Source organism: Podarcis vaucheri (assembly GCF_965113315.1).
Source record: "Podarcis vaucheri genome assembly, chromosome: 6".
Taxonomy (NCBI): domain Eukaryota; kingdom Metazoa; phylum Chordata; class Lepidosauria; order Squamata; family Lacertidae; genus Podarcis; species Podarcis vaucheri.
This window is the reverse complement of record NC_138764.1, coordinates 25264532-25280943: the sequence shown is the minus strand read 5'-3', so window position 1 is coordinate 25280943 and position 16412 is coordinate 25264532. Positions and strand designations below refer to the sequence as shown.

At 40.2% G+C, this 16412-nt stretch overlaps 1 long non-coding RNA gene across 1 annotated transcript in view; it reads right to left on the bottom strand.

Annotated features, from left to right (window-relative positions):
* Nucleotides 1-7247: 7247 nt before the first annotated feature.
* Nucleotides 7248-16412, bottom strand: part of LOC309533940 — a 56971-nt gene continuing 47806 nt past the window's right edge. The window contains exon 3 of the long non-coding RNA XR_014220554.1: nucleotides 7248-7262. This is a non-coding gene — a long non-coding RNA (uncharacterized lncRNA). The remainder of the gene's footprint in view (nucleotides 7263-16412) is intronic.

Genomic DNA, 16412 nt, shown 5'->3' with positions numbered 1-16412 from the left:
AAGGAGAATTAACAGCGACACATTTCTCCCGTCTCTCTCCTGACAGAGGTCATTATACAGGGCAACCAAAGGAGTTTCTGTGCCACAACCGGGCCCAAACCCCAATTAAAAGTGATTTAGAAAATCAGTTTCCTTCAAGATCTGGTTTGTGAACACTTGCTCAAGAACCTTGCCCAAGGTGGGGAGATTAGTAACTGGCTAGTAGTTACTTAGATGTTCCGAATCTACGGAGAGTTTCTTGAGGAGTGGTTTTACCACTGCCTCCTTCAAGCAGACAGGAACCATTCCCTCGTTCTAGGAGGAATAGATTACTTCCCAGGCCCAGACAACTGTGCCCCCCTTTTTCTGCCTTCAGCAATTTTTTGGGGGTCAGGGAATTTGACTTGGGTAACTTTTTGGGTACACATTGCTAAAGAGAAACCAATACGACTGGATCTTCTGTTGGAAGTGTTTCTCTTAGTAACACTGCCTACATCATAAGTGTTGGCATTTCCATTCCACTTTAAGGAACAGGAATGAGATCGTTGCATGTCGCATGTCTGTTTACATTCCAGCACAGTATGCTGGGAACTTCTGTTTGTGTATTGCTTTTGCTGTTCTCTCCAAGATGACATGAGAGAGGGACGACATGTTTCTTTGTTCTGATTCATGAGTAATAAATCTGTAGTAATAGTATGCTTTCACAGCCTCACGTCTACTTCTGTATGCGCAGTACACTCTGCCAATTGCGTGCCCTGGCTTTTGAAGTCCGGGTCGCTGAGTTACGTCGGAGCACGGGCCAATGGATGGAGACGGCACAGCTGGGGCTTATCAGCTGGCCTCCCAGCCCTCTGAATGCCAACAACAAGGACATTAGAATGTAAGAGGAGCCTGCTAGATCAGGCCCATCTATTCCAACATCTTGATCTCACGGTAGTCAACCAGATGATTTTGGGCAGTCTGCAAGCAGGCCCCAAGCAGAGAAGCCCCCTCTCCACTCGTAGCATCCTGAGTATGTGGGTGAGCACATGTATTTACAAAATGAACTGAAGTCAAACTATCTGTCTGTTTCTATCTCTACAGAGAACCGAGACTTGTGTCCTTCTCTCACAGAGACAGTAAACCTGTGTCCAGCTTCTACCTCTTCAGCGTGCACATGCAGCATTGCATTATTCCCTGTACAAAAAAACCCCTCCATGCAGGAAATGAGCAAATCAGTTAGACTGCAACCATTCTCTGGGGATAGCTACTTTACAAAGTGCAGGGGGTGTTGCTGTTCCAAGGAGTTCCATAATGTGAGACTCAACCTGCAGCTGTTATGTGGTACAATCCAAACACAGGTTGGCTACATCACTGAGAACTAGGTTCTATAGTAATGAGTGCCTGTTGAGCTTGTGTCTAATTGCGCCATGAGAGTCACCTTGCATTTCAAATCCATCGGTAATAACTGAAGAGATTAAAGAGCAAGGCTGTCTTCTCAGACACAGCCTCTTGAGACTGTTATTATTATCTCAGAGCCTGAAAAGTACAAGGAGCATGCCATCAAGCATGATTTTTTTGTTTTCATTGGCAAGGGTTAAAAAAAAAAGTATGTAGCTAAGAGTGGATTTCACCTCTTTTGACCTGGTAAAGGGAAAAAGCGGCTGAGAATGAACCGAGCTTTGGAAAAAAGTTGCCCCCTCCACCTCCATTTATTTTAAAAAAGGAAAAAATCTTCAGCCTGTCGAGGAGAAGTGGAAGGCACAGACAAAATACAGAGGGTCATGCATGACAAGCAAATGCAAACAAGGGTGAAAAGGAACCTTTGGCATCTGAGATGATGGAATTAGATAAAGACAAATGGCCATGGAGTGGGGGGGGTGGCAGTGTCTCGCAGAAAGGCAGCCCCACCTATTTGTAAAGTGAAAATGGGAAAATGAAATCTCTCTCTCTCTCTCTCTCTCTCTCTCTCTCTCTCTCTCTCTCTCTCAATACTCTTCTCAGAATTAGAGAAAGGCTCTATTCTGTAGTATTTGTTACACATTAGTGAAATGATCCCTATTATCCAAACAAAGCCATACGAAGAAGTTATGCACAGTTTTGTAGCTAAAGACGAGAGAGATTACTGAAGTCTGGGAATGGAGGAGAGATATTTTACAGAGGGCAATCTTAACTTGAGTTGACAATACACGTGAGAGGATGTCTAAGGAATGGGAAAAATAAATTTGGAGGGCAGAAGTGAAAGGGGTTCACAGGGAGTACTGTGATGAAAGACTGAATATTACATTATTGTGATACTCTGAGGAAATGTAGAGAAAAATGCCGTACTTAAAAGTTGTATACATGTGCTGCATTCATTATTTAAACCATGACGTTCGAAGATGAGACTGACTGGAACATGAAGAGTAAGAACCAAAAATTGTAATTTATAGCTAAAAATGGGTAAGATATATATTTCAGAGGCTTCACAAATAATAAGACAAAACACTGGTGATCAAAGATCTGGATATCCATTGTAGATTGTCTAATTTTGAATCAGGGAAGCCTATGTGAAACAGAAGACCTAGTCGAACTTAAGGGCTTTTATAAGCCTCACTGATTTCAGAGAGTGAGATTTATCCATGTTTACTAAACTGCCCTGTTGCAATCACCAGAACACAGAAAAGTTGTTTAACTTTGCCTAGATATCATCCAGTGTTGGATCTATTTTGATGGGTTAAGATGACATTTTTCTCAACACAGACCATATTCCTGTTTTGGACAGGTCTGGAAACTTTAATTTAGCATATTAAAGAGTATGCTGTTCTCTCTTATAATTCTACATAAGGCCCATGAAGCCAATAAGGGAGGTTTGTTAGGTCACGCACAGAAGAAGAACAGCTATGAAATCTCCATCATTCTACATTGCACACCCCCACCCTTCTTAGTGTGGGAATATGTGCTTAAAACTGGCTTGTAAAATAAGGCCGCAAGGAAAATAATATTCTGATCAGAACTGCACCCAATCTAGGCAATGAACATGTGTGCAAAACAAATCACAAGAGGGAACGTGTACAGCTGAGCAGACATATAGCCACAAAAACATGTATCTCCACATCTCCATGCATGTGTCTTCTATATCTCAAGGATTCGTATGACATAAAGGGATTGTAGTCACGCAAGAGAACGAGGGGGGGGGGGGAAGAGAAATTACATTATTCATGAGGAAAAAGCTCTCCAACATCCACTGCTGCTTTCTTACTCTCTAAAAATAGAACCGTGAAAAGAGAACACACAAGGATGTGGCTTTCTGAACTTCAAACAAGCCTTTCTTAAGAATATTAGGTATAGAATAATCTTATTCTGAAAGAAAGAATTCATGGAAATAATCAGTATATATATTTTTACACTATTAAGTAGAGCATCTATGTACTTATTTTTTTGCTTATCAGGCTCTGGCTGAAAGCCATGGATCCCTTCCTCAAATCTTTGCTTTATGTAAATGAGCCAGGAAAGAGTATGCTCACTAACAGGGTTAGACCCGCCCTCTGGTTTGACACTTTCCCTGCTACACCAGAATCTTCTTGCACAGAGTCACAAAATGTGGGTGCAGGGATTTTTAGACTCAATCAGGCTTCTCTCTCCAAAGCTGAACACAGGTCATGTACAAGGCTGTGGGAATCAGCAGAACATGAAAGCCTTCCCAGAAAAATGCTTAGTTATATTTTTGCTTATTCAGGAACAGTTCATCTTTAGAAAGCAGAGTGCAATTTAACTAAAAGAAAGCAATGCAAACACTGTTGGTTGTGCTAGAATGACTGGAGAAACTTGGGGATTTGACAGTCACAGAAAATGTATGGTTAAGGGAAGCAAGATGCTCTTCCGGCAAATCTTTACTATTTGGACCCAAAACCTAAAGCCAACAATATGATGGTTTTCTCAACATATAACTGAATACATAAACAGCATTTGGAGTAAGTTGGTGTTGGTGACTTGTTCTGTGCTTTATCATTTTATAGCTTTATGATGATTTAATGATTTTATTGCCCTGATATTTTTTATGAGTTCGGAGTAAATAAATTTTCTTATAAAGAAACAGACAAAAAAAATAACTATTTTTGTATCAAATTATGGGTAGTTGTTAGTTGTAACTATCTGCATTTTCACAAATTAAATAAAGTGGTGTTGCTAGTTCTTCTCCCCAAAAATCCCCGCCATTTGGGTGTCGCTTTGGTGTTAAGAGCCTTGTTGGGGAAACCCAAATTGGTCTGTCTTTCAAACATATAATTTGCTCCATTGTATAAGAACCCTTTCTTAAGAACCGTTTTTTTTTTTATTGACTGAAACAAAATACTTCAAAAATTTAAAGATGGAGGAGTACAAAATTGTCATTCATTTTAGAAAATGAACCATGTTAGAAAGAACCCTTCTGCCTGGGCTATAAGTTTATCTGTATTTAATTTAACTGATTAATTTACCTCACTGAACACCCCACAATGAAAACCTTTGCTTAATTGGGCATCACATTGGACCACTCTGTTTAACAGTGTTTAGCTCTGGATTAAAAAACAACAACAGATTTGCATACAAATCTAACCAGAGAAAGGGTTAGAAATACTAACTCTTAAGAAATTCATCAGTATTAAGAAATGCCAATGAATAAGAAACAACAAATGAAACTGTCTAGATGTATACTTTTTCCATCCTCTGTACGGTAACAGAGTATATTTTATTTCCTTTTCATTTCTTGGTTAAAAAACAAAACAAAACCCAAACTCTCATAGAGTAATCAGTTATGTTATATATTTATTTTCATAAGGATTTAGCTATGTCCTTAACACCAGGCTGTCATATATGTGAACACATGAGCTTTGTTGCTACACCCCCGTGGCCATTCAGCAGATTAAGCTCAACAACTGTCAATCTGTATTATTTTCAGAACTGCAATTATTTCACTGACCTACTTTTTCCTCAATGGCCACCATCCTACTGTAGACAAGAACAACGGCACAAAGAATCAAAGTTTACCCTTGCAACAGTAGTTTCCTTCATGCTGCTATTTTGTTTAAAAAGAATATTACAATCCACAATATTCTGAATAGGGGGAAAAATACAATAAAGTTTATTTACAGGTGTTCTGTATCCAATTATTATCAAAGGCGCAGTAATAAGAATTCTGTCTTTGCAATAACTGTGACATAGTCCCTGTTCATGCTTAGGTTTGCAATTACAATGAAATGGGGAGGAGGGGGAGCAGATGGCAGATACTGGGCTGATGTACATCTCAGCAGCCCATTGATTTTAACAGAGGAACATTGATTTGCACATGAGATCTTCTCCACTTTTTCGACTCTTGTTGTAATTGAAAACAGCGCTGTGTGACTTCAAAAATGAGATTTTCCTTGCAGTGAAAAAAGCCGAAATGTTTCAAATACCAATTACACTTCCCTTCGTTTAAAGATAAAACCTTATGCCACAACCAAGTGAAAGGCAGTCATTCAGCCCTACACGGAAACACAATGCTAAACCTGGCTGCTGCTTACTTCGAGAGTGTAAAAAAGGGGTGTGGTTCTCAAGTACTGTACTCGAAAGATTGTAGACCATGATCTATGGCTCGTGTGGGGAGGGAGGGTACTGTGAGGTTTAGCTTGGTGGACCATACACTATTCAGATCTGTTAAGTCCTTAGGATTGTTGAATGAGCTGCCAATTATTTTTCTGAATTTTTAACTTTTTAATAGGTTTGCATGTCAAGTCATCAACCATTCTTGCCCTTAATTAATACATACTAGATAGACTCATGCCTGTACATGACTGGGCCCCTTGTTTTCTTCCTCCTGTTTTCCACAGGATAAGGTTAAGAATTAGAGCAGAGGGATGCGTACGAAACCTGCAGGTTATATGGGTGAGCTGTTGACAATGAAGGACAGAACGGGGACATTCTATTTGGAGCTGCCACTTCGAATCAAGCGAGGACGTAATTGGGCCGCCCAAACAAGGAGAGCAACATGGACAGCAAAAGGAAACGGCAACACTCTGGTATAAGCAAATGCACCCTTCTACACTTGAGTGTCACGAAAGGATGTTGCCCGAAATTTGGAGCAATTGCTGGAATGTGGAGAAGCAGAAGTAGAACAATGTTTTGTTTAGCTTCTGCTCTTCTGAATCAGGGGTCACCAATATAGCACCTCACAGACACCTGCCCTGGTGCCGAGAGAGTCCCCTCCACCTGCTAAAATTAGGCTTGAAAGAAGCGTTGTTGAGTTTTGTGCTTGGTTGTGGGGTGTGTGCATATGTTGCCCACGACAATTTCTCCTGTTTACACATATGCTGGTGGGCCCAAAAGATTGGCAACCCTTGCTGTAAATAATTTTCTGCTCGCTAACAAAATAATTAAGATCAACCCACTACTGATCTCAACCAAGCTTAGAACAAAATCCAGGCATATGGAACAACCACTTTTGCCCCACAAGGCTATCAGTATGCTGTAAATACAAGCTACCATAGCAATGTAATTATTTGACAATAATCAATGTCACTATTTACTTATATATTAAAGTCCACTGTTTTTCACAGGAGCCCAGAGTCGCTTTTCTATGGATCCCAAATAGCCTTTTTTAGCAATTGAAACCTATTCAAACGTAAGAGAAATCATCATAGGATTTGCTACCATTATTGAAATATATATTCAAAGATATTCAAATAGTGTTTGTAGAAGAGACCTACATTTACCTAATGGTCAGAATTAGGTAAATGCATGGTAACTTGCATTTAATTCTTTTGGCTTTTCTTAAATGTAGGCTTCATTTTATTTTTAAGTTTTGTCACTTGTCTGAAGGCTTTGGAAAGAGCAGGACAGAAAGTGAACTAATTAGATAGGTGTTGTATTGTCCTGTATCTCAATTTCATACAAAACTCTGGCTGACGAAACGGGAGCATAATTCACTGACCAGCTAACTGTTATTGGGAGGTTAGTTGTGAGAGGCACATATTGATACAAATGTTTTGAAAAGTTAAAAAGTCAGAGAAAAGAAGCAGTATTTTATCAGCAACTTTTGTTAACCACAACCTGATGGATCTTTAGTTTTTTTAAAACTGATTTTCAAAATCCTTTTTCTGCCACATTGTAAATCAAATTATATGTTGGTGGTTATATACTGGCTGCTATATGGTTTTACTTAGAAGATCATTATTCTGTGCTGGAAAACATATTTCCTTCAAAAAGAAGAGAATGGTAGTTTTCCATTACCTGTCATCACGTCTCTCGTGGTACACGATGGGTAACATGCAAGAGATGGCTTGAAAATATCTGTGGCGTCTTGTTTTCTGAAAGGAGTGAAATAGAGCATATAAATAGCAAGAGAAGAGCACCATGGGATAAAAGGGGGACATGGCAACTAAAACGGGTTAATTAGTAAAGCATTTTGTCCAAAAGTAAATTATCATTTTAAAACTTTTTTTTGCTTCAGGATTGTTTTTAAGATTTCAAATCGGGGAAAAATATTCTTAAGTATTTTTCAAATGAGAGTCATGTGATTTTGTTGCCCTTTAAATATATAAATATATTGTGGGTGCTTTCTTCCCTTCTAAAGGAAACACGCTGTAAATATGTTTGTGAATGCCTTATTTCATTACATTCTTAACTGAGCAGAAGAGGCAAGCGACCTAGAAAGCCCCAATGTAACCTAAAGACAATTGTTAAAAGACAAGGGCAAATATTTACAAAGGCAGTTCATCCAATAATGTTTATGGACTATATTGCTCAGTGAGCAGTAGCAAAATGATAAAAAAATAAAATAGCATTAAATTTGAGTCAGGTTTGCTCAAAAACGGGCCTCTCCCCTTCTGACAAAAAAAAAGCCTTCTTGAAAAAAGCACCATAACTTTCATTAATTTATAATCTAGAAACAGATATTTTTTAATTTTTAAAATGTTGAAAACAAGATTTTCATCTTATATGAAACAACCACTTTCAAAAAAACAAAAGATAATATATCTGGAAAGAAAAGTAGTTTACTTTAAATATTTTTTTATTAATAGTTTTGACTACCCTGCCCCCTTAAAATTGTGACTGTTATAAGATACGATTAATGCAATCTATGGTAGTCTGATTATCCAAGTTGTCTGCAAGAATCTTTCACAATCATATTGTACCATTATTGGCCTGTTTATGGTATATGTTTCATCTGATATTTTCCAAATGATTGTTTTCTATACAGAAATATAATAATCTATTTTATGGCTGCTTCACTCTTCATATATTGTACTTGGGTAATGGCACAACATAGTGCCCTGCATGCAAAAGATTTGATTCAGTCCCTGGCATTTCTAGTTAAAACGGTCAAGTTAGCAAGGGATAAATCTGGCGGCTTGGAAGAGGCACTGTCTGTGTAGTCTCACCTGGTATAAGGTAGCTTGAGCTTTCTGTGATCTTAATATAAAATACTTGAGTTTTGCATCCACTGTGATGTGGCATACTAATTCTTTTCTTTCCCTGATAGCTGTTTTTGAGCAGTCTGAAGAGATACTTAATTTTTAAAGCAACGGATACCTTATTCAGAACTGCTGTGATACTCAAAATACCGAGGGCAGCAGATGGGAAAATGGCCTTCAGAGCATTATTTTTCTGCATCTCTTAAGTGTTCACTTTTTGAAACCCGACCAAAAGGACCTGTGCCCAGGTGATTCTAGGCTGCTGCAAGTAGCTGTGATCTTCCATACCTTCTGTGGAAACTGCAAATTTTCATATATGGGTAAGTGCCCTAGTTAAGATATAGCACAGGGTGGCACATAGGTATGTTGGAACTGCCAGGAAAGGGGAAAGTAGTTTGTCACACAGTCCCGTCAAATGTGCAACATTGATTTGGGCTGACACATGCAACAACAGTGTACAATAATAAGTGAAAACTGCAGAAAATTATGTATCAGCTTTCGGAGAAAAATGTCTTGAATATTCACAGAAAGGCCCACGGATAGAAATTTAAAGGTTTCCCCTAGTCTATTCCACTGGTATAGTGACACATACAGAACAAACTGATCTACATCTTAAATGGATTTACTACTAGCTGTCTTTTCCAGAATATCAAAAGGAACAGCAGGTGCTTCCTCTTCAAAGGAAGCAAATTATATGTTTGCTACTTGGTCTTTACTGGGATTCACACAACAATCTTTTGCTGCTCCTAGAATTCGCTACATGATTGAATTGGGTCGCTCCAGACATCAGAACCTTTATCTATCACTGGGCTAATTGCAATGATTATTGCAACACGGCAAAGGAACACGGTCTAAAATTGCTCACAACTTGTCTCCATACATTTCTAAGTTTGTACCAGCTTCTTTAGGCTGTATCCCCCAACACCCTTATGAGTCACTTATCCTTTAAGAAAATCTGTCAGCCACATGCAACTCCTTTTTTGGCATTGACGTCAGATGCTTTGAGCAGCTCCAGGAAGAGGCAGGGAAATGTTCAGCTGGAAGGGACAGATGGGGCAAAGTTTGACACTGTGATCTCATCTGCACTGCTGGGACTCAGTACAACATAACCGTTCACCCAAATGCCTCATTCTGCCCCAGTGAAGCCAACAGGAAGACTTCCATAGATGAAGACAGGTTTTCACTCCACAAAGCAGAAGTTCCAGTATCTCTTTCAGATGAATTTTCTTTATAATAATAAATAATAATAATAATAAAATTATTTATACCCTGCCCTCCCCAGCCAAGACCTGGCTCAGGGCGGCTAACAACCAATAATAAAAACAAGTTGTTTAAAATACAATTTAAAAAACAAGATTAAAATACAACATTAAAACATTAGGATGCAGCCTCTTCACAGGAGGAGAAAGGAAAAAGAAAGAGGGGGAGGGAATCAAACTGATTCTAAGCCAAAGGCCAGGCGGAACAACTCTGTCTTACAGACCCTGTGGAAAGAGATCAGATCCTGCAGGGCCCTGGTCTCATGAGACAGAGCGTTCCACAAAGTTGGGGCCAGTGCTGAAAAGGCCCTGGCTCTGGTTGAGGCTAATCTAACTTCCTTAGGGCCTGGGACCTCTAGGGTGTTTTCTATTTATGGACCTTAAGGTCCTCCGTGGGGCATACCAGGAGAGGCGGTCCCATAGGTACGAGGGTCCTAGGCCATGAATATTATATTAGGGTCCTGCTGATTATTTTAAACCAGAATGTGAAATCCAGTTTGCTGAACCATTTAGGTCCCCGAGGCAATCACCCGGTTCCCAAAACACCTCCTGTATCTAACTCCTGCGTGAGATTTCCTCCCTCTTATCAGCCTACCAACACAAGAAAGGATCTTTCTCCCTCTTGGCTCTGTTGTACTCCCTGTCAAATGAGCTAAGCTCCTGCTCGCCTCACACCAACAGCACTAATATTGTACCCCTCAGCAGTTATTGAATGGTTCTGAATTCCCTGTGATTTTGCAGTTCAATTGATAAATGTCAACTATCTGAAAAAAAAGGAACTGGGAAATAGGGAGGGATGAGTCTGTCAATTTATCCCATTTGTTCATTTTCACAGTCTTAACTTCAGTTCTCTCTGTTTCCCCATCATTTTAATTTTTTAAGATGTTGTGAAAATATACCAGCATTTTAGTGGGAATTTCTCCTTATATACAAATCTTGTGTATGCAATGTTGCCTGACATTCTCGTTTTTTGAAAGCCATTTTTTGGGGGGTAATATAATGAGTTTCACTAATAGTTTCACTAATATATACATCCTGACACACACTTCCTCCTAATATACACATTTTTTGAACATATGATTCGGATGATGAACTGCACCACAAAATTCATAAAAGTGTGACTTGCAAAAGATAACATTAGGTTGCATGTTCTTTTGGAATAGTGTGAATTAGATAGGGTTCCCATTAAAATCTAAACCAAACTGAATTTCTACCCCATCTCCCAATGAAGTGTGTGTGTGTTTTCAGCCTTTTTACTATCAGTGGTATATAATTTTAATGAAATAAATAAATAGATCCCTACTGGGAAGGCACTGGGGCATTAAAGATACAACAAACAGCTCATCAGACTTTTAGATACTGGACATCTCTATTAATCTGCCACTTTGAAAACTAAATGGTTGTAAAGTAAACCTTTTATGCTTTGCAACAATTCAGTAAACATTCTGACTTGGAAAAGGAAGAAAGGAAAGGGCAGGAGTTTGTGATATCCCAGCAAATTAGTCACAGAGCTGGTAGCATATATTGCAAGCCGTATCTTTTCCCCTAGAAGAACTATGGTGTCTGCTACAAAAAAAGGAAAAATGTATGGAGATAAAAATAAGTAAAAAAGGAATTTTATGATCTATAACTTTTGTGTAAATGTGTGCTGAAAAGTGACTGAGTTGCAGGAAAACAGGCCTGTTTTGACATTCACTTGGCAGGACAATCAGATCTTGTCTTGACTACATTCATCAAAAGCATCAAGAACAATTCACAGGCATGTACAAGGGCTATACTATGCTTACTGAAGGCAGTGGAGACCACTGGCTTAAAATCCTATCCATTACTTTGGGAATTCAGGGTGAGGTTGGTGCCTGATGTTAATTTTAATTAAAAGAAAACAAAGCTAAACTTTTTCTGTCATATTCCCATCAGTATGGAATGAAGTCACAACAATAAACAGATAATCTTATTTGAATTTTGAGCCTAATCTCCACAGCTAGGCAAAATCTAATGTGCCAGTTCACGATCATGATTTATGCTGGAGGAGATGATCAGCTATATCTTCAGGGCTTTCTCTGTATCCAGAGCGAACTGGATTGAACTCTTAATGTTTTAATGAAATGCAGTCCCTTGTTACCATAACTTCTTACTTCAGTTTATTCACTACATTATTTACAGATTCACATTACATCAAACAGGCTACTGAGACTATCTTAGCTCTGAGTCCTGGGAGACCTGCACCCTGCCTTGCAGGCCTTTCCCACCTGGCCTGGGAGGAGGGGGGCATTACTCACTTCAGCTGCAAAAGCGGAGGCTGCCAAACAGACTCATGGGCTGGGGTGTTGTTTGGGTTTTCCCCTGCTTTTTGTATCTTTATTTTAGTTCTTGTGATTTATGTGGAAATGATTCAGTTTGGTTGTGTATTGTTATGCTATATTTCTTGTTTATGACTACAGTGGTGCCTCGCAAGACGAAAAGAATCCGTTCTGTGAGTCTCTTCGTCTAGCGGTTTTTTCGTCTTGTGAAGCAAGCCCATTGAAGGATTAGCGGATTAGCGCTATTAGCGGCTTTTAGCGGCTTATCTGCTGATCGGATCAGCTGATAAGCAGATTAGCGGGTTAGAAAAGGGGGGGAGGAAAAAACCCCAGCAGGAACTCGCAAGACATTGTCGTCTTGCAAAGCAAGCCCATAGGAAATTCGTTTTGCGAAGCACCTCCAAAACGGAAAACTCTTTCGTCTAGCGAGTTTTCCGTCTTGCGAGGCATTCGTCTTGCGGGGCACCACTGTACTTATGTTGCAGTTGTGTGTGTTTTCCTGCTGTAAGCAGGACTTTTGAAACTACAATAGGATTCTCAGGAGTAATGAAAACTTAAATTATAATGATGATGATGTATTACTTTCATGTCATGAGGTTTCTTTGAAACTGTTAGGCAACACCTTCACGCGTGGAAGCACATTTGATTATCTGTAGTTACAGGAAAGCTCAGAAATTATATTACATAAACTACTTTTTGTTAGATACCTCAATTCACCCGCACTGACCTTGAATCCATTAGGAAGAAGTGGGCTGGTTGTTGTTGTTTTAAAAAAATAATAATTAGGAGCATCTGTGACATCATCATAAATGTAGTGTGATGCTGGCAAAATAATGTGAGCTGGCACACAGTCAATCAAGGTAAATAGTGGCATGGGGAAACAAGGCTTATGAATATTAAAAGTAAAGGTAAAGGGACCCCTGACCAATAGGTCCAGTCGTGACCGACTCTGGGGTTGCGACGCTCATCTTGCTTTATTCCGGGTCATGTGGCCAGCATGACTAATCTGCTTCTGGCGAACCAGAGCAGTGCACGGAAATGCCGTTTACCTTCCCGCCAGAGCGGTACCTATTTATCTACTTGCACTTTGACGTGCTTTCGAACTGCTAGGTTGGCAGGAGCAGGGACCGAGCAATGGGCGCTCACCCCGTCACAGGGATTCGAACTGCCGACCTTCTGATCAGCAATTCCTAGGCTCTGTGGTTTAACTCACAGCGCCACCTGCGTCCCTATTATGAATATTAGGACCAAGTAATAAAATGGCACAGGGAGAGCAGCACTGAAACAACATGAATATGTTCCCAAGCACTGAAAACGGGATGATGTTTTAGACACAGGGTGCTATTAACCTAAGTTACACTCAGAGCCAGGGGCGTAGGAACGGGGGGGGGGCGGGCAGACCGCCCCATGTGCCCTCACTGAGGGGGGTGACATTCGGCGCGCCACCCACCTGCGACTCTGAAGCCTACCCCGAGCCATCGAGGTAAGGGGGGAGCTGCACTGCTTTGCCAGTAGCATTCTTCCCCCCCCCCCGTTTTGACAGCTTGAGGGAGGCTTAGGAGTCGTGGGCAGGTGGTGCACCAAATGTCCGCCATGGACGGCTTCCTCCACCCTCGGCTTCAGGGCGTGTGCACCTCTCTGGACACCCTAGTGGCTAGTCAGCACCTGGGAGGGCACCCTCCATGCCCCTCTCAGGAGCAAGCCTGCCCTGGGCAGGGCGGGCATACGCTCCATGGCTACTCAGAGCAGATCCATTTTAATCAATGGACTGAAGTTACTTAAGTTTACTGGGTTGTATCCAAGCAAGTCATTTAATAAGTGCAATGACTTCTGCTTGCGCAACCTAACTCCCCACTCTTCTCCCCCCATTTATTACCTGCATCTACTCTAGGAGGTCTCTCAACCCTCTGGAGCAGATTTCAGGGGTGGCACGGGCAGAGGAGAGGGAGGGGAAGTTTTATTTTGTGATCAAATGTATTTCCGCTGGAACAGTTAACCGTGTTGAATTCAGCCCATTGATTTAGACCCATGAGACTACTCTGAATATGACTAATGTTAGATATCGTCCATGCTCTTTCAGAAAAGAGCCACATGGTCTTGCCATAGACCTAACACATTTCCCCCCAGTACATAGACATACTCCCTCCTGCTTGACTACTCATATGTATGAAGGCTCTAGTCTTAAAAAATTAGAACAAGACAACCAGTTAATGACAAAGCACAAAGGAAAGGAAGAAAAAGTAAATCTACCATTGAATCTACAATTTAGATTTTTTTTTCCTTGCAGAGAGAACATTGCTGCAGGGTATGTAATTGAAACATTATGCATCCTGACACATGTTTCTATGTTAGATGTGCTGCACGAAAAGGACTTTGGCAAAGGAGGGAAATTCTTGGAATTTATAACCTACATTCAAATAGGGGAAGTTTTTATTTTTTAAAATAGAGGATAGACATGTAATATTTTCAAAGTAGCATTTTCCAATTACAATTAAAAGCGTAACTTTTAGAAGTGTGTTTAAATGCTATTGAGGAATGTAAACAAATGCTTTTCTATTATACAGCAGCTCTCTATATTGGACAAACAGGCCAAACCTTACGCCAAAGAATAAACGGACATAAATCTGACACCAAGAATCACAAAACAGAGAAACCAGTAGGAGAACCCTTCAATCTCCCAGGACATTCTATACAAGATCTCAAAGTAGCTGTTTTACTACAAAGGAATTTCAGAAATAGACTGGAAAGAGAAGCTGCTGAATTGCAACTTATTACCAAACTTAAAACCATGGAGAGACCTGGTTTGAACAAAGACATTGGATTCTTATCCCATTATACATGACTAAGCCATTTCTCACCTCCTCACCCCTTGGCTTTTCCTGTAAGACCTATTACAGTCGTTAAGAGTCGTCAACAGGCTCATCTCAGCTATCTGCCAATCTCCCATTCCCACCACCCTTCTGAGTAATACCCCTCCCCACCTTCTCACTATATAGAAGGATCTGGCAACTTCTGTTTCAGTGTATCTGAAGAAGTGTGCATGCACACGAAAGCTCATACCAAGAACTAACTTAGTTGGTCTTAAAGGTGCTACTGGAAGGAATTTTTTTATTTTGACTATGGCAGGCCAACACGGCTACCTATCTGTAAGCAAGTAATGTCAGATAAAACAAGGAGAGCTAAAATAGCATGCTAGCCCCAACAAAACTAATAGCTTAGGAAAAGGGCACCGAAGAGCTCCCTTTGGGGAGGCAAAAAGCTCCAAATAATTGGGGTTTTGGTCTGTTTCATCTTTGTTACATCTGCATGTACAAAATATGCCAATAAGATGCATATGCACAAAAGGTTTCAAAAAAAGAAGACTGCCCTTTAGCTTTCTATAAGCAAGGATACTTTGGTTATTATTCATGCCTGCAGATGTTTCATGCATGTAGGATTCTTCTAATATCAACCAACCTCCATGCAGTAAAATACTTGCACCATCATGAACTGCAGATCCTGTATGTCTGGTGTCAGAGAGATTACTGAGAATCATGTTTCACTCGCTTGAGTGTGGAATAGGAAACAATTAAGTGCCATAGAATATACAGGGTGGTCCAAATATCATGTATTTATAAGGTACATTTCAATGTTTCAATGGCAGCGAGACCCCAGAGTGCATGGGCACTTGGACCACCCTGCATTTGCTACCTCTCTGGTAATCCCACAAACACATGTTGTGTTTGATATTTTAAATTACAATTCTGTTCCTTTCACAAGTATGGTTATAAGTGCTAAACTACTTCTCAGAAAGCTATTTTGCTATGGGGATCAAAAAGAAGTTTTAAAAAGCAAAAGGTTGTTGATTGTATTTTCATGTCAGTAGAGCATACAACTCTTGACAAATCCTAAACATTCATGATTGGCGGGGGGGGGGGGGCACAAGGCAAGAGCTATAAACAGAGCAAAAACTTCACTATCAGTAAAAACAACAGGTAAAGGTATTTACCCTGGAGAACAGTTCTAACCAACCCGCAAAATGATCAGGTGAGCCTTCCTGAACAAAGTTGCTGTTATGTACAGAGTTGAATAGGATCCAAAATGCAGCAGTCCGATTGGTCCTAGAACAATGCAGCAGTATGATTGGTCTGCAGGAGCCACCCAACCCAGCTCCAGATGGAAGTGAATCCACAACCTGATTGGCCTACAGGAGAATTCCGGAATTAGCCAATCATGTGCAGCCCATTGTGTAAATAATGTATATAAAGCAGATACTTTAGGGGAACATCCATTTCCTCCTCACCACTATGAGCTGAATAAAGAGCATGAAATCCACTCTCAACTCCGAGTATATTTCAGTTGCATAGTTGGAGTGCCATCATCAAAAAGGGTTTAGATCATATGCCTACCCAGCACCCACTGTACTTCAGACAGCTGAAGCACACAGCAGGTCTTCAGAAAATCTAAACTTGAGTGGCGGAGAAATATATTTTCTCTGAAGTAAG